This window comes from Periplaneta americana, chromosome 11 (assembly GCF_040183065.1).
Source record: "Periplaneta americana isolate PAMFEO1 chromosome 11, P.americana_PAMFEO1_priV1, whole genome shotgun sequence".
Classification (NCBI taxonomy): Eukaryota; Metazoa; Arthropoda; class Insecta; order Blattodea; family Blattidae; genus Periplaneta; species Periplaneta americana.
The window spans coordinates 36204901-36230032 of record NC_091127.1 but is presented as its reverse complement, the minus strand read 5'-3'; the positions used below and the strand labels follow the sequence as shown (position 1 = coordinate 36230032).

At 37.1% G+C, this 25132-nt stretch overlaps 1 protein-coding gene across 1 annotated transcript in view; it reads left to right on the top strand.

Annotated features, from left to right (window-relative positions):
- LOC138708925 (trehalase-like) overlaps positions 1 to 25132 on the top strand; it is a 409827-nt gene that overhangs the window by 204017 nt on the left and 180678 nt on the right. The window contains exon 3 of the mRNA XM_069839286.1: positions 2665 to 2734. The gene's annotated coding sequence lies outside the window, so the exon portion shown is untranslated. The remainder of the gene's footprint in view (positions 1 to 2664; positions 2735 to 25132) is intronic.

Genomic DNA, 25132 nt, shown 5'->3' with positions numbered 1-25132 from the left:
TATGAAGGTTTCTTTATTCCAGTCCACTCTGTCAAACGCCTTTTCTAGACCCACAAATACGTACTATATACACTTCTGTATTCTTCTCCAGGTATCTTTCGCCGATTGTTCGTAGCAGTCCAATTGCAGTTCTCGTACCTTTTCCCTTCCTGAAGCCAAACTGCTCTTCTTCCAACTGTTCTTCCATTTTAGAATATAAACGTCGATTCAGTATTCGCAGAAAAATATTCGTCGAGTGCGATATCAGGCTTGTAGTCCTGAAGTACTTACATTTCTTGGCATTATTTTTCTTCGGTATTGGAAGCAACACTGTCTCCGTGAAATCTTCAGGCCAGTCGCCTTGCATAATACCTGATTTTGAATCCATAATTTCTAGTCACAAAAGCTGCGCGAACGAAAGTGAAGAAGAAAACTTGACAATGAAAAATAAATAAAATGACAGTGAAAAGTAAAAAGAATAAATTAAAAATGAAAATGACACTTTAGGACCATTCAGTATTTTCATTTTCAGAAACTATTTTATGTCAGGCTATTTACCACATGGCTATAATAATTATTAATTATGTTAATGAGTTTATAATTTGTGAGCGGTTCATAAACATAATTAATTTGTTTGTTTTGTTTAGGTTAAAAATTTAGAGGTTTATACTGAAGAATAAAGTTGAGCTATAATATTTTCATGCAGGTATTTGAAATGTTTGAATGTAAAAATGAATGGTTTGTAAATAAAGGGTACTTTATAAAAGTATCTATGCCATATGTTTATTGATTTCATAAAGGTTTGTAACTTAGCTCACGACATTAAATACGTTTTATTTTCGAACAAACATTAGCTTTTTAAATATATATCTTGACACTAGTGCAATGAAATGTTTGATAGTACCATATACGAGGCGCATCCAGGAAGTAAGTTTTCCTATTTAAAAAAAAAGAACACACACTTTCAGGAAAACATTTATTGGCAACAGGTACAACAATGTTTCAGCTATTTTTCAACATAGCCACCATCAGAATTGAGACACTTGTCGTATCGTGGGATCAACTTTTGTATCCCTCTGTCGTAGAACTCTACCGCCTGTGAATGGAACCAGCGTGTGACAGACGTCTTCAGCTCTTCGTCGTTGCCAAAACGCTCACCGGAGGACAGGAATTTCTTGAGGTGCAAGAAAACGTGAAAATTGCTGGGAGCAAGATCAGGACTGTAGGGTGGTTGATCAAACAACTCCCAGCCAAATTCCGTCAAAACAGCTGCTGTGCGCCGAGCCGTATGTGGACGAGCATTGTCATGGAGGAGCACAACACCTGCAGTAAGCATTCCGCGCCTCTTGTTTTGAATGGCACGTCGCAATTTTCGCAGTGTTTCACAGTAACGGTCAGCGTTCACTGTTTCACCTCTTGGAAGGAAGTCAATGAGCAGAATGCCCTTCCTGTCCCAGAACACCGTGCACATCACTTTCCGTACCGACAGCGTCTGTTTAAATTTCGTCCTGACCGGAGATCCACTATGCCGCCAATGCATTGACTGCTGCTTGGTTTCCGGGGTGAAGTGCGAAATCCAAGTCTCATCGCCAGTGACGATCCTGTTGAGGAACTCGTCGCCGTCTTCGTGATACCGTTGCAGAAATGTCAGTGCTGCTCCTAAACGTTGCATTTTGTGTTCGGGTGTCAGGTTTTTCGGCACCCACCTGGCACATACTTTTTTGAAGAGCAGGTGCTTAGTGACAATCTCATGCAACAAGGATCGCGATATCTGCGGAAAATGGCTGCTCAGCTCCGTAATCGTGAAGCGACGGTTCTCCATGATGCACTGCCGCACCAACTCAACACGATCATCATTGATGAGGGACGGTCGCCCACTGCGCTCTTCATCATGGACACTTTGACGACCTTCGGAAAACTGCCTACACCAGCGACGCACCATCTGCTTACTCATGATGTTCGGCCCATAGACCTGACAGAGCTGCCGATGAATTTCAATTGGCGCAATGCTTTGTGCATTAAAGAACTTTATTACCGACCGAACCTCGCAGGCGGCGGGAGAAGGAATAAGAGCTTCCATTTCGACCACTGCTGCCACGCTACTGGCACCAGGCGGGACCTGTCCGGCTGGCATATGATTGATACGTCATATATCTGTTACGCATGCGCAATTGACACGGCTAATTACGTTTACTTTCAAGGGGGAAAAATCGGGAAACTTTCTTTCTGGATGTGCCTCGTATATAACTTTTTTCTACTTATAGCCATCTTAGTAACTAGATACATAAACGCTCGTCTCCAAAACACTACAATTAGCCACTGCTTCAGTTCTTTCTTTAAATCGTTACCTGTGTGGTGTGGGATGTATTTATCTGAATTTCCCCAGTTAATCGTTTTGAGCACGTCTGCTGTAAACTATAGCTGCGTCGATTCTGTTAGGGCATTGTCAACAACTATGATCTGTATTTGGCAGGCCGTGTTCATTACTCACTTGTCTGTAATTTATTTGGAATGTGATCTTTGAACGGAAACGAAGCTCTGATTCTGTTGGCTGCAACTGCGTAGTGAAATGAACCAATTTCGGTTAAGTGTTGGCCATGACGTACATTTACGTCATGCTAGTGTGCTGTGTCCACTCACGTGTCCAGCTTGCGTGTGATGATTGCTTTTTTCAATTCTTTTCAGTCTGTTGATCGCTGGTTGAATTTCGCGCTGCGGAAGTGACTGTCGAGGATATCACCATCAAGGATGAAAGGTATGTCGTCTTCACACAGATTTGTGTAGAACTTTAAGTTGTAAGATTTTATTTTTTTGTTATTATCTTTTTAATTCTTTTAAATGTTTTCTTTTATTCCTTTCCTTCCGTCTTTCTTTCTCTCTCCATTTCATTCATACTATCATTCTTCATTTCCTTACTTTCTTAATTCTGTCTTTTCCTTCTTTCTGTCTTTATGCTTTTCTTTAATTCTTTCCTTTATTCATTCACTTTTTTCAACTTTCATTACTTCTTCTCTCTACCATTAATTTCTTCCCTTTATTCGTTTATTCTTTCCTTCCTTAATTGTTCCTTTTTCTATAATTTCCCTGTCATTCTTTCCTTCTTTCCTTTCTTATTGCATTTACTATCTCTTTGTCCCGCGCCTTGGTCTCGTGCTCGAAGAGCCCGTTTCTTGTAGTACAGTAGTGGCAAAAAAAAAACGGACCGACACTTGTAGCTGATTTCAGAGCCTTGTTCACTCCAGAGCACGATAGACTGGTAACTAAGACTTTCGTGGTTCGAATCCTGCCTGGGAAGGAAACTTTTTGTTCTTTATTCAAATTTATTCCCAATACTTTTCGATTGCAGCGATATTTTACTACTTAATTAACTTATTTTTCCCAGAACATGAATTTGACCAGCAATCGAAAAGTATTGGGAATAAATTTGATTAAGGGATAAAAAAAGTTTCCTTCCCAGGCAGGATTCGGACCACGAAAGTCTTAGTTACCAGTCTATCGTGCTCTGGAGTGAACAAGGCTCTGAAATCAGCTACAAGGTCCGGTCCGGTTTTTTTGCCACTCTTGTAAATAACTTAAATTTCATTATGCACGGGAAAAAAATCGAACCGTGTGTACTGCTATCCGCATGAAAACAATTCGAATAAATGTCCGTACCGTGTGAACGGGCCCTAAGGCATCCTGCCTAGTTCTCGCGTTACGGAATGCGCGCTGGTTCAAGTCCTCGTTGGGGAAGACATTTTCTCATGAAATTTCGGCCAGTGTATGGGACCAGTGACCACCCAGCATTGTGGTGCACTTGTGGAGCTACGATAGGTAGCGAAATCTGGTTACGAAAGTCAGCTATAACTTAAGGGTGAGTCGGATCATCGTGTTAACCACACGATATCTCCACAGTCTACTATATACAGTCACGAAGCTTGAGTTTTGAGGATGCTAGAAACAATAGACTGTGACGATACTATTTTGCATTGCCTGTAATGAGGCGATATTAGCGATCCTAGTGGTGAGCAACTATCTAATGTTTGCATATTTACTACGTATTGAGCTTCGCGACTGTATATGCTAGACTGTGATATCTCCAGTCTGCTTGGATGATCATCTACCTCCACTTCGACATGTCAACGAGGCCAGCAGCCGGCTGGTCGGTGTGGGTCCTTAAAGGGCTGTAGCGCCACGGATGATGATGATGATTATTATTATTATTATTATTATTATTATTATTATTATTATTATTATTATTCATAGTGTTGTGCCCAAGGGTAGATCTTTCATTGTAAACTCAGCGTTCTTTTCTGCCTTCCTCTTAGACTCCGCATATGATACATATTTATTTATTTATTTATTTATTTATTTATTTATTTATCTATTTATCTATCTATTTATTTATTTATTTATTTCACTGGCTAGCTAGCTAGTGAGTATACATTCCAGACCCAATACGATCAATGAATCGATTGACAAGTTAAATTGTGACCTAGCCACTGTCTCCACTTGGGCGGCCAATTTCGGACTCGCACTTAATCCAAATAAGACTCAAGCCATAATTATTGGACATAAGCGTTTAGTTAACTCCCTTAATAACAGTAATCTTTCAGTTGTTACCCTTAACAACACGTTAATCCCTTATTCATCTGTCGTAAAAAGTCTTGGCCTATTTTTTTATAATTATCTAACAAGTAAACCTTCAGGTGGGGTAAAAAAACAAACACTTGCCTTTATTACCATTCGATTAAGCATTAAAACCAATGCAAAATACGTAAATTTTACAACTCGAACGCAGTGAACACCAGAGATCGCGACCAATGAAGATCAAGTTGACATGGGCTACTTAGATTGCAAACAACTATACCATGTAGCAATGCTAGACGCATGAGCGAAGACAGTACTGCTATAGATGCGCTGTCAGCTAGTTTGTACTTTGCAGTTTATTGTGTAATGTTATGTGCAGTGAGCTGAAGATGAACCCAGTGAATATAGTGATTAAAATTCTGGATAAACTAAAAGAAGAGGGTTATACGGAGACAGACTGTGAAAAGTCGCAGAAAAAACTTGAAGTTGTTGATGATATATATGACTTATTAAAGAGTTATGAATCGGAAGCAGTTGAAGAAAGTCACACTCTGGACATTGATGAAAATGAACCACGAAATGATGATAATGACATGTGTCATGTACGAGAATGGGAGACTGAAAAAACAAATACTACATCAGAAGAGGAATCAAGTACTTCACAAAGTTCCTGTTCTCAATACTCTCCGTCCCCTCCCAAAACATCCCGAGTCATTGACTTTGAAGAAAAATGTAAGGTAATAGAGTATTGGATTCTGCCAGGTGTACCAACAAACAAAAAGAAGAAGTTTAACCATAGGTCATGGAGCAGTATGAAACATAAATTTACATGGTTAACACACGAAAGTCAACTCTACAAAATGAAGCACGCTGTCGAACAACAAAACGATGTCATGAATAAAATGAAAGAAGTGCACCGAAGAACATTTGAGGAATTCTGTCTGCGGCGGTCGTCAAATGAAATTGTAAAAGAAAGTGACATAAAAATAATTGCACTGACAACAGCTCGTGATTTATTAGGCATAGATCAGAAATACTTCAACGCAAGTCCTACTTGGTTGCATCGCTTTAAAACGCATTATAAGATTGTCAGCCGCAAAATAACATCATATGTAACAAAGCGTCAGGTACGCGACAAGATAGCTCTTGAACAATCAATCCAAACCTTCAGACGTGAGTGCGCACCACTTATGGACATGTACGATGATGATCATGTGTTTAATGCCGACGAATGTGGGTTCCATAAGGAAATGCCTTTCGGCAGAACATTGGAACGTCAAGGAACCAGTAAAGTGTACGGTGTCGTGCAATCCAAAGGGGCAACTACACATTCCTACACTATAATGCCGGTGGTTTCTAAAGCTGGAAAACTGATGCCAAAGTTACTACTGATTCTCCAAGAACCGAAAGGTATAAGTGCAAGAGTTGCGGAACGCATTTTCCAGAGCGACAACCTTGTAGTAAAATGGACGTCGTCGGGAAAAATGACCAAAGAAATATGGATAGAATTTTTACGAGAAATATTCCTCCCTAATTCTGCAACACGCAATCTTCTCCTGTTAGACTCATATGGTGTCCACTGCAACGAAAATACAATTAAGCAACTGTTAGAAGAAGGGGACTATGGTCTTGAAAAACTAGTAGTGAAAATCATACCACCAAATACGACTTATGAGTTGCAACCTTTGGACAGGTACTTTTTTCGAATGTACAAGCATATGATTCGACACATTTCTCATAATGTAGATTTTGATGATTCATCTGATACATTACAACAACGCAACAATATACTGAAACTACAGTCGCTTGTTTACCAGCAGTTTCTTTCTCCACGATTCCAACAGGCGCGTGGGTATGGTTGGGTGTTAGCTGGATTGGGATCCAGAAGTGGACAACGTTTTCAAAACACTACAGAGTACTGTATTCGAAATGTACAAGGAATATGTACGATTTGTGCAAAATCAGCCTTTATAAAGTGCGGGTGGTGTACTGACAATTTGTGTTTCCAACATTTTTTTGTTAGCTATCACTGTTGTGCGACATATGTTTCTGGATTAAAAAAATCAGATTTTGGAATACGATGCATTAAGTAACATGATGACCACATTATCGTTTTCCTTCTTATGCAGTAATCGCTAGTTGAAGGTATGTTTTCGTGCTGCTTGAAATCTCGTATTCTGCGCTGTGTATCGTACTTGATAATTGCAGTCGAGTTACGAAATTTTAGGATTATTCATATTTTATTATGCTGATTCCAAAAATATAAGTTTCATTTTCATTGTTTTTTACCTCAGGTGAAGGTTTACTTGTAAGTTGGAATTTTCAAGTTAAAGAAATGATAAAAAAATCTGTTCCTCCATTCACTGTTTGAGTCGCTTGAGGAACTTCTTGCCCTAGCAACTGAAACTTACCCTAGTACAAACCCTAGTAATGCCGCACTTCGATTATTGTGACGTTTTGTTAAGTGACCTAAGTTCTGAACTGTCAGTCAAGTTACAGCGAGCTCAGAATATGTGCGTCAGATACGTGTGCAACATCCGACGATATGATCACATATCACCGTCCTTCGCAAGTCTCTCGTGGCTCCGACTTAAAGAACGCAGAACTTTACACTCTTTGTCTTTACTCTTTCGAATTCTGCACACCTTAACACCAAATTACCTTTCGTCTCGTTTCTCTTATCTATACTCTAACCACGACGTAAATACCAGATCACTTATCTGTGGCACGCTAAGTATACTTCTTCATAGAACATCTTGTTATTCATCATCTTTTACAATATCCACCTCGCGTCAATGGAATTCCTTGACACAAAGTATTAGGGGCTGCAAGACAACAAACACCTTTAAGAACAGCTTAAAAGATAACCTTATTAGCATCTCACTTCAATCCTACTGATTTAAACTATCACTGACTACATTGTTACTTTTTTCTTTAAACATCATCCTGATTGTGCTGTATTTTCAAAATTGTTTCATAATAATCTCTTTCTATTATCTAATATTATTTGAAATATATTAACATTCCATGTATTTTAGTTTAATTCTGCTACACAGTTTATTTCAGTGTTTAATTAATAGTTCATAGTATTTTGTTGTTTAATTCGTAAATAACTCTTGTATACATGTAACTCTCATCTAAATCAAATTGTTGAATTCTTTGTAAGTTCATGCATATGTATATACACTTTTTGCTGGTTGAGTGGAAGAGAAGGCCTTACGGCCTTAACTCTGCCAGCTAAAATAAATCATTATTATTATTATTATTATTATTATTATTATCATTATTATTATTATAAAGTAAAATGATAAACAAAAATGTTTCTAGCCACTACCGTAAGAGCCAGCTCGTGTATGGTGTGGTCTTAGCCAATATAACATAACATTTACAAGGGCAGTTTCCCAAATACATTAAGTAACTTAATTCAAACCAATAAATAACACACAAGAGCAAAAAAAAAGAAAAGAAAAAGAAAAGGAAAAGAAGAAGAAAGAGAAAAAGAGAGAAAAACACATTTAATATAAATTTACAATCAGACAGAAGTCAGTTATATTCAATAAAAACATGAATGTGAGCGACAGAAATAAAAGGTGAAAAAATACACACATTTTTTAATATTATAAATCATGAATAATTTTATAAATTTCTTTTTTAAAAGCTTCAATATTAAAATATTTCAAATTTGGAAAATGGTTTGTAATTTTATTATGAAGTCTTGGGCCTACACTAGCACCATGTTTAAGAGCTGAACTTGTATGACATTTAGGCTCAATTAATGGGAAAGTAGACTTTTGTATCTTGATGTCTAATCATCTGATATATTTTTCTGTCACGAACTCTTCTCCCGTTCACCATTCCTTCCAGTGCATCCTTCAGAAGGCAGTTTCTTCTCAGTCAGTGACCCAGCCAATTCCTTTTTCTCTTCCTAATCAGTTTCAGCATCATTCTTTCTTCACCCACTCTTTCCAACACAACTTCGTTACTTATTCTGTCCATTTCACACGCTTCATCATTCTCCATATCCACATTTCAAATGCTTCTAGTCGCTTCTCTGCAATTCGTCATAATGTCCATGTTTCTGCACTCCATACAAAGCACTTCACTAGTCTCTTCCTCAGTTCTTTTTCCAGAGGTCTGCAGAAGATTCTCCTTTTTCTATTAAAAGCTTCCTTTGCCATTGCTATCCTCCTTTTGACTTCCTGGCAGCAGCTCATGTTACTGCTTATAGTACACCCCAAGTATTTGAAGCTGTACACTTGCTCTACTGCCTCAATTAGAATTCGCAAGTTTACCTCCTTTACTTTTCTCCCTATGACCATGGTCTTCGTCTTGTTGACATTTATCTTCTTTCTGTTATTATTATTATTATTATTATTATTATTATTATTAATATTATTATTATCTTTTGCTTTATTCATTTTCCTTTGTTTATTCCTTCATTAATTCTTTCCCTCTTTCTCCTTTCCATTTATTTATTCTGTCTTTCGTTCATTTATTTTCCTCTCTCTCCTTCATATTTGCTTTTTCATTCTTTTATACTTTCTTAATTAATTTAGCCTTCCTTTCTTTCGTTCTTTCTTCCTTTCTTTTTTCTTTCTTTCTTTCTTTCTTTCTTTCATTTCTTCAGTTTTCATTCCCTCTTCCATTTTCTTTTCTTTCTTCTTTCTTTCTCTTTCTTTCTTTCTTTTTTTTGTCCCTTCTCTCCATCTTTATTTCCTTTCTTCTGTTTCTTGCATTATTTTTTTCCGTTTTTTCTTCTTTATCTTCTTCTTCATATGACCGCAGCTGTAGAAGGGCCTTGAGGTCCAGCCAAAGTCTAGTGTTATTTGAAATCTTACGTTTTAGACATGCACCTGTTGTCATTTCTTAGATGTTGCGATAATAATTATTACGATGGAACTCCACCTAAATCAATACAAGGAATATTTGATAACATACGATACCCATCTAGGCGTAATTCGAACCGTCAACCTCGACTTCAACGCAATATTAAAACTACAGTATTTGTAGCGCCGTCTGGCCACCCATTTTGCGACAATTACGGCAGTTACATTTGTCGCAGAAAACCTAGGCTACAGCTCGTCTGGCTGTAGCAAAGTGTACGGCCTCGTCTCGGATCCAGCTCTCACGGAGCCAGCCAGTCACAGTACTGTCCGCGCAACTTATCTAGGCAGCTGGGTTCCTTAGTACTCTCTCACTGCCCCATAGCTATCTGCTAGCTACCTGACCATCGCTGCAGCAGTTGTACGTACAGTTACAAAAACATCATTCGGTAATTATTTTCAGTGCATTACATTGGATATGGTATAGGTAAAAGTGTATGGATTCACAAAATGACTTACAAATGGCTTTTAAGGAACCCGAAGGTTCATTGCCGCCCTCACATAAGCCCGCCATCGGTCCCTATCCTGTGCAAGATTAAGCCAGTCTCTATCATCATACCCCACCTCCCTCAAATCCATTTTAATATTATCCTCCCATCTACGTCTCGGCCTCCCTAAAGGTCTTTTTCCCTCCGGTCTCCCAACTAACACTCTATATGCATTTCTGGATTCGCCCATACGTGCTACATGCCCTGCCCATCTCAAACGTCTGGATTTCAAGTTCCTAATTATGTCAGGTGAAGAATACAATGCGTGCAGTTCTGTGTTGTGTAACTTTCTCCATTCTCCTGTAACTTCATCCCGCTTAGCCCCAAATATTTTCCTAAGCACCTTATTCTCAAACACCCTTAACCTATGTTCCTCTCTCAGAGTGAGAGTCCAAGTTTCACAGCCATATAGAAGAACCGGTAATATAACTGTTTTATAAATTCTAACTTTCAGATTTTTGGACAGCAGACTGGATGATAAGAGCTTCTCAACCGAATAATAACACGCATTTCCCATATTTATTCTGCGTTTAATTTCCTCCCGAGTGTCATTTATATTTGTTACTGTTGCTCCAAGATATTTGAATTTTTCCACCTCTTCGAAGGATAAATCTCCAATATTTATATTTCCATTTCGTACAATATTCCCGTCACGAGACATAATCATATACTTTGTCTTTTCGGGATTTACTTCCAAACCGATCGCTTTACTTGCTTCAAGTAAAATTTCCGTGTTTTCCCTAACCGTTTGTGTATTTTCTCCTAACATATTCACGTCATCTGCATAGACAAGAAGCTGATGTAGCCCGTTCAATTCCAAACCCTGCCTGTTATCCTGAACTTTCCTAATGGCATATTCTAAAGCGAAGTTAAAAAGTAAAGGTGATAGTGCATCTCCCTGCTTTAGCCCGCAGTGAATTGGAAAAGGATCAGATAGAAACTGACCTATACGGACTCTGCTATGTGACAAATAAATAAATTATATTTTTCTTCATCTCTGTACAGTACAGAATAACCACAACTCCAATTATTAACAATTCGTATCTGACCGTAAACTACTGATGGTACGCGATACATAAAGCCTTTCAAGTAAAAGAGCTATAGGTCTATTACAGGGGCGTACGCAACGGAGCTTACAGGTGCGAACCCCCCCCCCCCACTTTGAACTTTAAAAATAAAATTACATATATTTCATTACATTTGATTGTTTCCATGGATTTTCCTGTTATGTTAAGTGTCTTAGCTATCATATAAAATAACTATTGACTATGTATGTAGAATGTATGTATTTATGTATGTATGTATGCATGTATTATATATATATAATTATTCTTTAAGTGTAATAATGACACCAACATTTTTATTATACAAAGTTAAACACACGTTAAAATTTGTTAAAAATTGGATGGCTGTGAAAAAATTACGTTTCAAAGATTTTATTGGATATTCATGAACATGTTTTATTAGAACACAGTATAATATTAATTAATTTATTTATTTGGTTATTTCATGACGCTGTATCAACATCTAAGGTTATTTAGCGTCTGAATGAAATGAAGGTGATAATGCCGGTGAAATGAGTCCGGGGTCCAGCACCGAAAGTTACCCAGAATTTGATCGTATTGGGTTGAGGGAAAACCCCGGAAAAAACCTCAACCAGGTAACTTGCCCCGACCGGGATTCGAACCCGGGCCACCTGGTTTCGCGGCCAAACGCGCTGACCGTTACTCCACAGGTGTGGACTGTGTATAATATTAATAAATATACCGTAAAATAATAATAATAAACAATAATAATACACAACTGTAAGTACAACGAACTTTTTGATCACATCGAGTATTTTACCCGTCTCGTAGAACGTCCTCCCCTCTCCTTCCTCACTACCGCTAGAAGCTTCCTCTATACCCCCGCACGTCTCTCTTTTAACTGCCCAGATACGTTTTGCGGACAGTACATAGTCGTTGTTCCTGTAATAACTCTCATGTGCAAAATATAAAATTTTTCAGTAGGAAGAAAAAGCACATTTATTCATCCTACGGCAGCCGTACATAGGAGATTGTGAATTCGTACATTTTCGAAAGAAAGAAATATAATTACATATAGGAGATTTTATTATTTGCTATATCACTATTTAAGTTATTTAATAGAGCAAAAATCTGAAAATCGATTAATATGTATCATAGGAGTTATTGCAGGAACAACGACGATATTCCCTATACAGCAGGAAACTCGTTTTGTGAACCGCATTAAAATACAGACAGGCGAAATGCTTCTTCCGGAATGAAGTGGTGATAGGAATATTTAAGATGTCTAGGAAACAGGATAGGAAAATTACAGCCAGTTAGATAATTAATGCTATCTAATGTACGATAAGTGAGAAAATTGTGCTCGCCTTTATCTCGTGTGGAAAGTATCAGAAACTAGCGAATGAGTTCCTGACAACAGTAATTAAATATCTTGCCCCTTGCCCTCCGCAGAATCTCATCTGATAAGGCACCAGTAATCTTCCGATGCGAGAGGCAAACGTTGACCTTTCACGGTCACCTTTTTCCCCTCAGCTCCAGAGTTTACGCAGTACTTGCAAGGGGGATGTAACGTCCCGAAAATGCTACTTTAATTTAAGTTATATCAGCTCAAATAACTGTAGAAATTGAAGAGGAGACTGTAAGAAGCTTAAGTTATGGCTAGAGTTCGAAGTTGAGGCACATTTACTCTGTAGTTAAGTACACACAGTATTTACAAAGCAGCTGGCAAAGTAGTCATACATCATGTTAGTTGGCTGGAATAATAGAGGCCAAGAAAGGAAAAAATTAAATGTTCGCCTAAAGGACAAACGTAAATATTACGTTGGTTGGAATACATCACATTATCGTCTCTTAAGTTGTAGAACCGTAATATTATTCTTAGGTCTATAAAGAGTTATACAGGGCAATACTATTTACAAAGGTACTTTGTAACAATAATAATAATAATAGTAATAATAATAATAATAATAATAATAATAATAAAAATCATTAGAATATGAAAACACAAACCATTTGTAACTGTAGGCCTACATAAATTACACCATAAGGAAAAGAAGCGACATAAACACAGTGATTATAAAACATACATAGGTCACAGAAATAGACTTGTCTGAAACTAATTAGATTATCATAAAAGAAACAATATTTAGATAAAACATTTAGGGCCGTATTCATAGACATTTTTAGTGCGGGCTTTCGGTGGATGATCAGCGTTTTTCGTATTCATAAACCAGTGTTAGCGATAGGATATGATTTGAATTCTGTACAAGTAACCAGTGGATAGCCGGGGCTAGGTTAGTACGCTCGTAGCGCGTGCTGCGAAATGTCTATGAATAGCACTCTTAGAAAACAGTATGTTCTATTTAATATAAACCTAACCTCCGTATGAATATAATTCGCTACCAAGAAACGAAGATAATACTTAGGCCTACTTACTGGCTTTTAAGGAACCCGGAGGTTCATTACCGCCCTCACATAAGCCCGCCATTGGTCCCTATCCTGAGCAATATTAATCCAGTCTCTATCATTATATCCCATCTCTCTCAAATCCATTTTAATATTATCTTCCCATCCACGTCTCGGCCTCCCCAAAGACCTTCTTCCCTTCGGCCTCCCAACTAACACACTATATGCATTTCTGGATTTGCCCGTACGTGCTGCATGCCCTGCCCATCTCAAACGTCTGGATTTAATGTTCCTAATTATGTCAGATGAAGAATACAATGCATGCAGTTCTGTGTTGTGTAACTTTCTCCATTCTCCTGTCACTTCATCCCTCTTAGCCCCAAATATTTTCCTAAGCACCTTATTCTCAAACACCCTTAACCTATGTTCCTCTTTCAAAGTGAGAGTCAAAGTTTCACAACCATAAAGAATAACCTGTAATGTAACTGTTTTATAAATTCTAACTTTCAGACTTTTTGACAGCAGACTGGATGATAAAAGCTTCTCAACCGAATAACAACGGGCATTTCCCATATTTATTCTGTGTTTAATTTCCTCCCGAGTATCATTTATATTTGTTACTGTTGCTCCCAGGTATTTGAATTTTTCCACCTCTTCAAAGGATAAATTTACAGTTTTTATATTTCCATGTCATACAATATTCTCGTCACGAAACGTAATCATATATTTTGTCTTTTCGGGATTTACTTCCAAACTATCTCTTTACTTGCTTCAAGTAAAATTCTCGTATGTTCCCTAATCGTTTGTGGATTTTCTCCTAACATATTCACGTCATTCGCATAGACAAGCAGCTGATGTAACGCGTTCAATAAGCAAACCCTCTCTGTTATCCTGGACTTTCCTAATGGCATACTCTAGAGCAAAGTTAAAAAGTAAAGGTGATAGTGCATCTACTTGCTTTAGCCCACAGTGAATTGGAAACGCATCTGACAGAAACTGACCTATACGGACTCTGCTGTACGTTTCACTGAGAGACATTTTAATTAATCGAACTAGTTTCTTGGGAATACCAAATTCGGTAAGATTATCATATAAAACTTCTCTCTTAACCGAGTCATATGCCTTTTTTAAATCTATGAATAACTGATGCACTGTACCCTTATACTCCCATTTTTTCTCCATTATCTGTTGAATACACATTTTCTGATCGATAGTTGATCTATTACGCCTAAAACCACACTGATGATCCCCAATAATTTCATCTACATATGGAGTTAATCTTCTGAAAAGAATATTGGACAAAATTTTGTACGACGTCAACAAAAGTGATAGGCCTATTCCTCGAAAGTTACTACAGCTAGTCTTGTCCCCCTTCTTAGAAATGTTATGTTTTATTTAACGACGCTCGCAACTGCAGAGGTTATATCAGCGTCGCCGGATGTGCCGGAATTTTGTCCCGCAGGAGTTCTTTTACATGCCAGTAAATCTACTGACATGAGCCTGTCACATTTAAGCACACTTAAATGCCATCGACCTGGCCCGGGATCGAACCCGCAACCTTGGGCATAGAAGGCCAGTGCTATACCAACTTGCCAACCAGGGCGACCCCTTCTTAGACATAGGTACGATTATGGACTCCTTCCATTGTTCTGGTACGATTTCCTTTTCCCAACTAGCAAGTACAAGCTTATAAATGTCGTTAGATAATGCGCTTCCACCCTCTTGTATTAATTCTGCTGGAATTTGATCGATACCTGGGGACTTGTACTTTTTCAGATTTTCTATCGCAATTTCGACTTCATCTCTGGTATAGAACTTATGGCCGACATATCTTAATTGGCAATGTCAGTTCTCGGTCATTTCTCAAAGTCACCAGATACAGAAGGTCTAAAATATGGAAAATTGGTTATGAAATTAGATCTATTGTTTGTTTTCTGTCGCACTTTTTACGTTGGGAAAATCATATAATATGTATAGGCCTATACATGCCTTAGGCGGGTCAAAGTTTCCCCGACGGACCGAGGCGTGTGCAAGGTGCTTGACTGGGTCACTTTTGACTTTACCCAGTGAACCCCACAGGTAAGATAATAAGTCTTTATTTCCATTAACTGTTTTGAATACCCAATAAAAATGATGACGTTCGGTATTATCTTACATTGCAATACGAAGGTCATCTGTTTGCTTGGCGGTGTTTGGAAACAATCAGTATAATAACTGATTCGTAAAGGCTAGTTCACAATAAACCGGGAACGGAAACGACAACGAGAACTAAAACGGAAATAATGTTAAAATAAACGTATTTAAATGTGAGCATTCACAGTTACTATTGTGAATGCTCTCATTTAAATACACTTATTTTAACATTATTTCCGTTTTCGTTCTCGTTGTCGTTTTCGTTCCCGGTTTATTGTGCACCAGCCTTAACTCTCGTGTGTTTATATTTGAGAATTTTTTTTATTGTTATAGGTATTTTGTATAAACTGGGCTGGGCAAAGGTAATTGTAGGGTAATTTTCAAGTGCAGATGGCAATCTATAGTAAATCCCCTGTCCCCCCCCCCCAAAAAAAACAAAGTATATAATTGTCTCTCGTGACCAAAACATAGTACGAAATGAAAATATAAAAATTTGAAATTTATCCTTTGAAGAAGTGGAGAAATTCAAATATCTCGGAGCAACAGTAACATATAAATGACACTCATGAGGAAATTAAAAGCGAAATAAATATGGGAAATGCCTGCTATTATTCGGTTGAGGAGATTTTGGCATCTAGTATGCTTTAAAAAAAAATGAAACTAGTTATATTACCGGTTGTTCTGTATGATTGTGAAACTTGCACTCTCACTTTGAGAGAAGAACAGAGGTTGAGAATGTTCGAGAATAAGGTGTCTAGGAAAATATTGTGGGCTAAGAGGGATGAAGTTACAGGAGAATGGAGAAAGTTACACAACGCAGAGCTGAACGCATTGTATTCTTCACCTAACATAATTTAGGAACATTAATTCCAGACGTTTGAGATGGGCAGGGCATGTAGCACGTAGGAGTGAATCCAGAAATGCGTATATAGTGTTACTTGAAAGATCTTTGGTGAGGCCGAGACGTAGGTGGGAGTATAATATAAAACATGGTTTTGAGGGAGGTGGGATATGATGGTAGAGTTTGGATTAATCTTGCTCAGGATAGGTACCGATGGCGGGCTTTTGTGAGGGCGGTAATGATCATCCGTCTTCTCTAAAAGTCATTTGTAGGTAAGTAAGTGGCAATCTATATAAAAAAAAAACATGTTGTTACGTGTGATATGTGTTCACTAAGGTCCTGAAGTTGTTGCACTTTCTATCTTTATCCAGGTGTTATAATATTATAAGCTTATCCGCTACTAACTTATATGAAATACCAATTTTAAGTTCTCTAAACATTGTTTTGTATTGAATAGGCCTATATTTTATTTAGTTCAAACCTAAGTCTGCCGAGGCGTAGTATGTGGAACAGGAGTACCGGCTAGAATTCACTTTAGGCGTATTGACAACAGTGGTTGTAGACTTTCTATGGCAGGTGTAATTAGCATTACCTATCATTGTTGCTCCAAATAATAAATAATAATAATAATAATAATAATAATGTTTTATTTTCGCTGGCAAAGTTAAGGCCATAAGGCCTTCTCTTCCACTCAACCAGAAAAGTGAATGGTGCAAGATGGAAGCATCCAAAAGCGAACAACGAGCTGTAATTTGTTTTTTGACTGCAGAAGGTCGTACGCCTGCTGTAATCCATCGCAGAATGATTATAGTATATGGAGAGACATTCCTAGAGAATTCAGCTGTAAAATATTGCAGTGCGCGGTTTCGTTCCGACCGAACATCTCTACAGAACAATCCACGACCAGAGTAAGCGCTGAAGGCAATCCCGCCGAAATAATGGTGATGTTTTAGGTGTCCTGTATTGGCGAGAAGAAAGTAGAAAATTCTAACTTTACTCAGCAGTATCCCAAGTACCAAACATAATCCTTTATTTAGTAGCTTAGTTTAGTATAGACTCAAGGCGCTGTCAACTCTTCTCCCGTGCTCTCACTGCCGGACTGTTGACAAGACGTCACATCCTACAGCGACGTCAGCACTCAGGCTAAAAGAACTCTACATTCCGAGCAGAACAATCCTTCATATTGAAGCCCTAGCGGATGATGGGAAAAAAGGAAGTGAAATCTAATGTCATAGCTACATATACAGATACATAGGTTCTTTATTTACTAATTTATCATTAATTTGTTATCTTATAGGAAACATATGATATTTCTGCAAGTTGTGCTGGTTACACTGTTTTTGTACCTACTCCATCGTATTGGTATTGGCGACATTGCTTCCCCTAATGCCCACTGAATGGAATTGTTGGAATCGCATTATTTTCTTTCTTGGACTATTTCTCCGCAAAATAATGTTTTGAATTACATTTACCTTACAAAAGTAAAGCTAGTGTTATTTGCTACATTCATGCTAACTTTTGTCGAAATAATAAAATAACGAGGGAAAATTTTTAATTGAATAAGGTTCTTAGGAAAATATTTGGGGCTAAGAGGGATGAAGTTACAGGAGAATGGAGAAAGTTACACAACGCAGAGCTGCACGCATTGTATCCTTCACCTGACATAATTAGGAACATTAAATCCAGACGTTTGAGATGGGCAGGGCATGTAGCACGTATGGGCGAATCCAGAAATGCATACAGAGTGTTAGTTGGGAGGCCAGAGGGGAAAAGACCTTTGGGGAGGCCGAGACGTAGATGGGAGGATACTATTAAAATGGATTTGAGGGAGGTGGGATATGATGGTAGAGACTGGATTCATCTTGCTCAGGAAAGGGACCAATGGCGGGCTTATGTGAGGGCGGCAATGAACTTCCGGGTTCCTTAAAAGCCAGTAAGTAAGTAAAAAACTAGAAAAAAAATCTAAGAATAGATTTGAATTCAATCCATAATTATCTCTAAGAATCATATACTTTCTGTCCAGAAAAAAAGAAACATTTTTAACCGTGTAATATCATTATTTCTGTAGTAAACTGCAACGAGACAAACTATTGGTCACGTATTGGGATTCTGCAAGAAAAGCGAGCTGCTACGGAACAACAGACATCATAGAGTGAGGACAAGTATTGCAGAAGTCTTAAGACACCTTGGTTGGGAGGTTCATGAAGAGGTTCACTGCATTTCGGCCGCAGATTCCAACAGGCGCGCGGACATCATAGCCATCGACAGGGCTAAGGATAAGGCCATGGTGTTAGATCCAACCATCTGCATTGAGAGAAACCTCTCACAAGCGGACGAGATCAACAAGGAAAAACAATAAATATATGAACCATGCCTACCTTTCATCTCTTCTAAATATAACATACCTGTTAATCAGTGGGTCGTCAAAGGTATGTTATTTGGAACGAGAGATTCCCTTCCACAGTCTACCTACCAACTATTACTTACTTCATTACTTACTGGCTTTTAAGGAACCCGGAGGTTCATTGCCGCCTTCACATAAGCCCGCCATTGATCCCTATCCTGAGCAAGATTAATCCAGTCTCTACCATCATATCCTACCTCCCTCAAATACATTTTAATATTATCTTCCCATCTACGTCTCGGCCTCCCCAAAGGTTAGGTTTCGTAATAAGCTGTTTTTTACGGTGATGGGTTGTTAGCCCTTCGCCCAACCCCCAAGCTGGAGGACCACCCCTTATCGGCTGTCCACGACTGCTCATTCAATATATTCGCAGCTACCCTCCATATCTGGAGGCCGTCTCCTCTATCCGCAACCTGAGGACGCGCCATGCCGTGGTGATAGGAACCCACAATACATAGTACCTACCAACTATTAATGAAATTAAAATTCCAAGTCTTTCAAATACAAAACATCTTATTACAAATTCTTAGGAACTCCTTACATATCATTCAATATAATCTATATTTTCAAGAAAGGTAATTTTATCAATATGAAATTTTGGCATCAAGCGCATCCTAAATCCAAAATTTAGTATTTTTTTAATAATTAATCGACTTAAAAACATAACTGCTCTGTATTCTGGATCCTTGTGGTCACCCTCACTGGAGGGCTGATGATTTAATCAAATCCTTCTCTCTGTGTAATTTTTGTGTATTGTATGTAAATACAATAATTAAAAGTTAATGTTTCGCTATCTCAAACTTGCAAACATAACCTTGTCCTTACCCATAATCTGATATTTCAACTGTCATGTCGCCTTGACTGTGGAATTCAACATGGCGGATTGTTCTGCTTGTATAATAAAGAGCTCTAACTCAGCTGATGATCGGCCTCGACTTACATCAAATAAATACATTGTTTCGTTTAACGACGCTCACAACTACTGAGGTTATATCAGCGTCGCCGGTGTGCCGGAATTTTATCCCGCCGGAGTTCCTTTACATGTCAGTAAATCTACTGACATGAACCTGTCGCATTTAAGCACACTTAAATGCCATCGACATGGGCCGGGATCGAACTCGCAACCTCGGGCACAGAAGGTCAGCACATCAGAAAAAGTACACGTTACAAATCGGTTGTTGTCATATACTTCCGAGATAACATAGCTTGTTATTGATGTGGCAACACTGTCAGAGAGAACACTTTGGTAAATAACTAAGTACTGCACTGGTTGTAATATAGCCTACCGGTAATTATAGTTTGGTAAGAAAGAACTCCTGCCGGGTTCCGAACGTACCATTATAATTATTGTTATATTGTTCTAGCGTAGGCATACGATGCTTTTGTATGAAGTGAAGGACGAAGGTCATTCTTGCCTTGAAGTAATACTGTAAATTTTTAAGTTAGGCCTACATCTTGAATAACAAACAGTGGAAAAAGTTGTCATTACTTATTGACAATGTTTACTAAGGATGAGAATTTTATGCTTAAACATACTTTGTTGCTGGGTTTTATTATGAAGTGCATTTCAGCACAAATGCTTTCTGTAAGTATATGAAATTTCGTGAAGAATATTGATGCATATTTCATGGCTTGAGTATAATTTGATGTTCATTCATAGTGTTCTGCCCAAGAACAGGTCTTTCACTGCAAACCCAGCATTCTCCAGTCTTTCCTATTCTGATGGGAGCAAACATTCTGATGGGAGCAGTTAATAATGTCAAAAGAAGTGCTTATATAAATTTTGGCCACTCGACCGCAATTACGAGGCCGTCCAGAAAGTGATTTTTCCTGGGACGGTTTACAGAAAAAAAACACAATTGTATGGAAAGATTTATTCAAACAGATACAACAATTGTTGCGCTATTTGTCAACATATCCCCCACTGGAATTCAGACATTTGTCATACCATGGGATCAAAATTTGTTTATGAAAATTATGCACTTCCTTAAATTGATCCATAAATATAGGCCTATGGATTTTTAAATTATTCTTACTTCTTTGAGTGTTGCTTAGCTACTCGCCGCGTCAATACAGATCCCAGAGGCTGCCGACGGTTTCCATCGTTACATATTTTATCGTTGTGCTTCCCACAGATCCCATCGGCATATTTTGTCTTTATATTTTATGTCGAAATCATTTCATTATGATAATAGATACTGTCTTTTTACGTAATGCCGACTTCGTTCATTTTCCTTTATCCGCTGACGGAAGAAGTCGTTCTGTTCATAGACACAAAATGTCTTGTCCATTTGAGAACTCTTTGCGGATAATTTCCCAGAGGCAGCACCTGTGCTTTCACTACACACTTATAGATTGTTCGTGATCATATTTTGAAGTGATAGTCTAGTCTTATAGTTAGGCCTATAGGGTCTATTGCATATATGTATAGATAGGCCATTCGGTATCTCGTGAAACCTACCTGCGTGTCAGGGAAAAAAAAGTGAACTGAGAAGCTTCTCTCCCTTGCTACGGTTCTACTTGTAGCCAGCGAGCTCACTTACCCCCACCGTAAGGCTCTTACTATAATAATATGTTACGGCGCACGCAAGCATTTGGTTTCACGTGATTACGAATGACATACGTTGCCTTTCATCACTAAAATTATTTTCAGTTCTATATTTATAAATGAATCTGTTTAAAATAAATGCTTATCATTTGTATTGTCGTGGTTTTTTATTAATTTACTTCAATAAAAATAATTTACGCCGTGTAGGAAATTATGTAAAATTTAATTTCTCTACGCGACATAAATTACGTACTTTGTACTTCACTATCTTATTATTATTATTATTATTATTATTATTATTATTATTATTATTATCATAATCATCATCATCTTTCACGAATTAGGCCTCTCTAGACCTGTTTCGGCCCCATCTAGCAGTCTTCTTAAAGGTCTTCCTGGTCGACGATGTCCTCTAGGTTTATATTGCATCATAATTTTTGGGATTCTTGAATTTTATCTAGCCAATTGAATTTGTATCTGCTGATTTTTTCTTCTACTGACTCTACTTCTAATTGTTCTAAAATTTCTTCATTCTGTTTTCGGCCTAAAAGAGTATATCCTGCTGTCCTCCTGAAAAATTTCATATCCGTTGCTTTGATTCTGTTTATGTCTTATTTCTTTAATGTCCAAATCTCGCTTCTGTATAAAAGGGAGGGTAATGCTAGTGTATTATTATTATTATTATTATTATTATTATCAATATTATTATTGTCTTATATTTTTATACTTTGTATGTCTCATTCATTTTGACCTATTGTTCACATTTTATTATGCATTTTCCTTTCTTTCTAATTATGTTACATATTATGTCTGATTTCTACTGACTTGTTGTTTATATTATATTATGATTATCTTCTTCAGTTTTTTGTATAAAATTATAGTGTACTTTACTTTGATAATTTGTAGTGTTTTTTTTGTACCGCAGTTTTATTCCTGGTTAAGTGTTAGAGAAGGCCGTACAGCCTTAACTCTGCCAGGTTAAATAAACTATTATTATTATTATTATTATTATTATTATTATTATTATTATTATAATTATTATTATTTACGTAAAATATGTATCATGTAACTTAGGCGTCCAGCTTGGAAGACTATCTCTCAGACTTGTATACGCTTTGCAAAGGAGTAAGACAAGACAGAAAGAATTGGCAACTGCTTGAAAGCAAGATGACTGTACTATACAGTCTTAGAAAAAAGTTTTGTCGCACATATACTTCATAAGTCCCAGAAAGGAGGCAGTGGACATGATCAGACATGGAACGAAACCAAACTAATTTCATTACCTCAACTAGTCCTTCTCTTGTGAACCAGGTCGCTCGTCCTATGATCATGCGCAGTGCCTCCTTTCTGGAACTCCTGGTGTCTAGCAATTGCCTAGCAAAAACCCTAACCCTAGCTACTTAGCTTCTCGTTTTCAACACTTGTCCTCGTATCACGAAATAGATACTCGCTCACATCACATCACACTCTCCATTCCTAAACACAGAACATCCTTCTACTCTTCATCTTTCACCGTCTCTGCAGTTCATCTCTGGAACTCTCTACCACAAGATGTCGGACATTATCTACTTATCTACTTTAAAAAATAAACTAAAGTTGCACTTTTTCAATTCGGATTCCTTTCGCTTATAAGCCATTTTCTCTCCGATAGTTTTGTAAAAATATATGTTTTCTTTTTCTTCCTTTTCCTTTCCTCTTTTTTTTTTTTTTTTTTTTTTTTTTTGTTCTCTTGATCGCCATGAATTTATTTTCGTACCATTTTTTTGTTGATTTTATTTAAATTTTGTATTTTTTTAATTATTTTATAACATTCCATTTGTTGTATTCCTCCTTAGGTTTTTCCCTGTTAACTATTTGTACAAACTGAGTTGCTTTTATTATATTCCAATCTTTAGATCTGTATTTTACTTTCTTTTTTCTATTATGGTATTATTTTCATATTGTTTAGTGTTGATTTTATTATGCTATTATTTTTTGTAATATGTTAGTATCCTGTTCTTTAACTTTTTGTTAAATTTTCACTCGTATACTTTGTCACCTGGTAGAGTGTAAGAGTATGGCCTTAACTCTGCCAGTATAAATAAATAATAATAATAATAATAATAATAATAATAATAATAATAATAATTATTATTATTATTATTATTATTATTATTATTATTATTATTATTATTATTATTATAGAGTTTATAACAGGCAAGATTTTTTGGACATATAACACTTACTTCTCTCTGCTGCTGTTAGCCAATAGGAAACCATTTGTCGGTGATTGGGTGGGGTTTGTTTTGATCAGTATATTGTGAATGGTCTTGAACTGAATATACATCATAACTCGAGCAGTTGTTGTTTTTGGTGTGAATCATCACATCCGTAGACTTGTCATGTATGTATGTATTCCATTCAGCGAATTAAGATGAGTCAAAACAAATTCCAGCCGTTCGGATATACGTAAGTTGTGGTTTTTCTATCAGAGCCGCATAACGTTGTACTGAGGAAGCGTTATGTTTCACAGAAAATTATTTTCGAATCATGGTGTAATAATTATTTACAAGTTACAAATAAAGGTTATTGTGAAGTACAGAGTAATGTAATATTTTCTATTACACAAAATAACACATAAGTCTTGTGTATAAAATACTTAATTTATTAATTATCTAATAGTTAAAAGTGACATCACAGTTCGTAAGAGTGTTATTGACTTTTGTTGGTATGACTTTTAAATAACTCGTATAGTTTGAAATTTATATACAGGGTGAGAGTGAAATAGCCTTGCAATTTCCAGAGCGAATAGCTCATGTTGTATGTAACAAAAAACTATAATATCATATTCGTGGAAAGTTCATAGTTTTTTTTTTTTCACAATATATTTTTTCCCAAATGTTTAACAATCTCTTATTCGGTAACTATTGCGAGTAGGATCGTGATCTTTGTCCATATCGATAGAAAATCCATTACAGAATAATTTATCTCTCTGCCGTGTTTCAATAACGGTTTTCGTGTAAATTTAATTTTAAAAACCCCTAAATTCAAACCATTTCACGAAGCGAACGCATGGCAACGTCTTGGCAGCTTACGTACGGAGATTCACCGAGTTCGTTGACATCTTACATCTGAATTCGAGTAGTGTTTTAGTGACGATGGTACCGGTCTGCTGAAACTTCAAACTTAATTTTCTAATTAACCGTGCATTTAATCACAAAACATAATGTAAGTTGTCTATTCTTTACGTGTATCCTATCGTCTCTTTCAACCTGCAAGGTTCACTTTCATCCTGTATGGTTAATAGTACTTTTCTTCTATTTTTTTTTAAATTTTAGTAGGTTATTTTACGACGCTTTATCAACGTCTTGGGTTATTTAGCGTCTGAATGAGATGAAAGTGATAATACCGGCAAAATGAGTCCGGGGTTCAACACCGATAGTTTACCCAGCATTTTCTCATATTGGGTTGAGGGAAAACCTCGGAAAAACTTCAACCAGGTAACTTGCCCCGACCGGGAATCGAACCCGGGCCACTTGGTTTCGCGCTACAAAACAGCTACACGAGATATTAAAATAACAACTACTTTATTGTTTTCGATAATAGTCACGGTTGTATTTATTATTATGATTATATTATGATCATTATTGTGACAATAATAATGATCATAATATAATCATAATAATAAATATAACAGTGACTATTATCGAAAACAATAAATTAGTTGTTATTTTAATATCTCGTGTAGCTGTTTCTAATTAGTGAATATTTTTTGCAAACCAGCCAGACGCGCTAACCGTTACTTCACAAGTGTGGACCTTTTCTTCTGTAAGTAGGGTGTTCTCTCTTATATCACATGTCGCGCAATAGTTCTTTA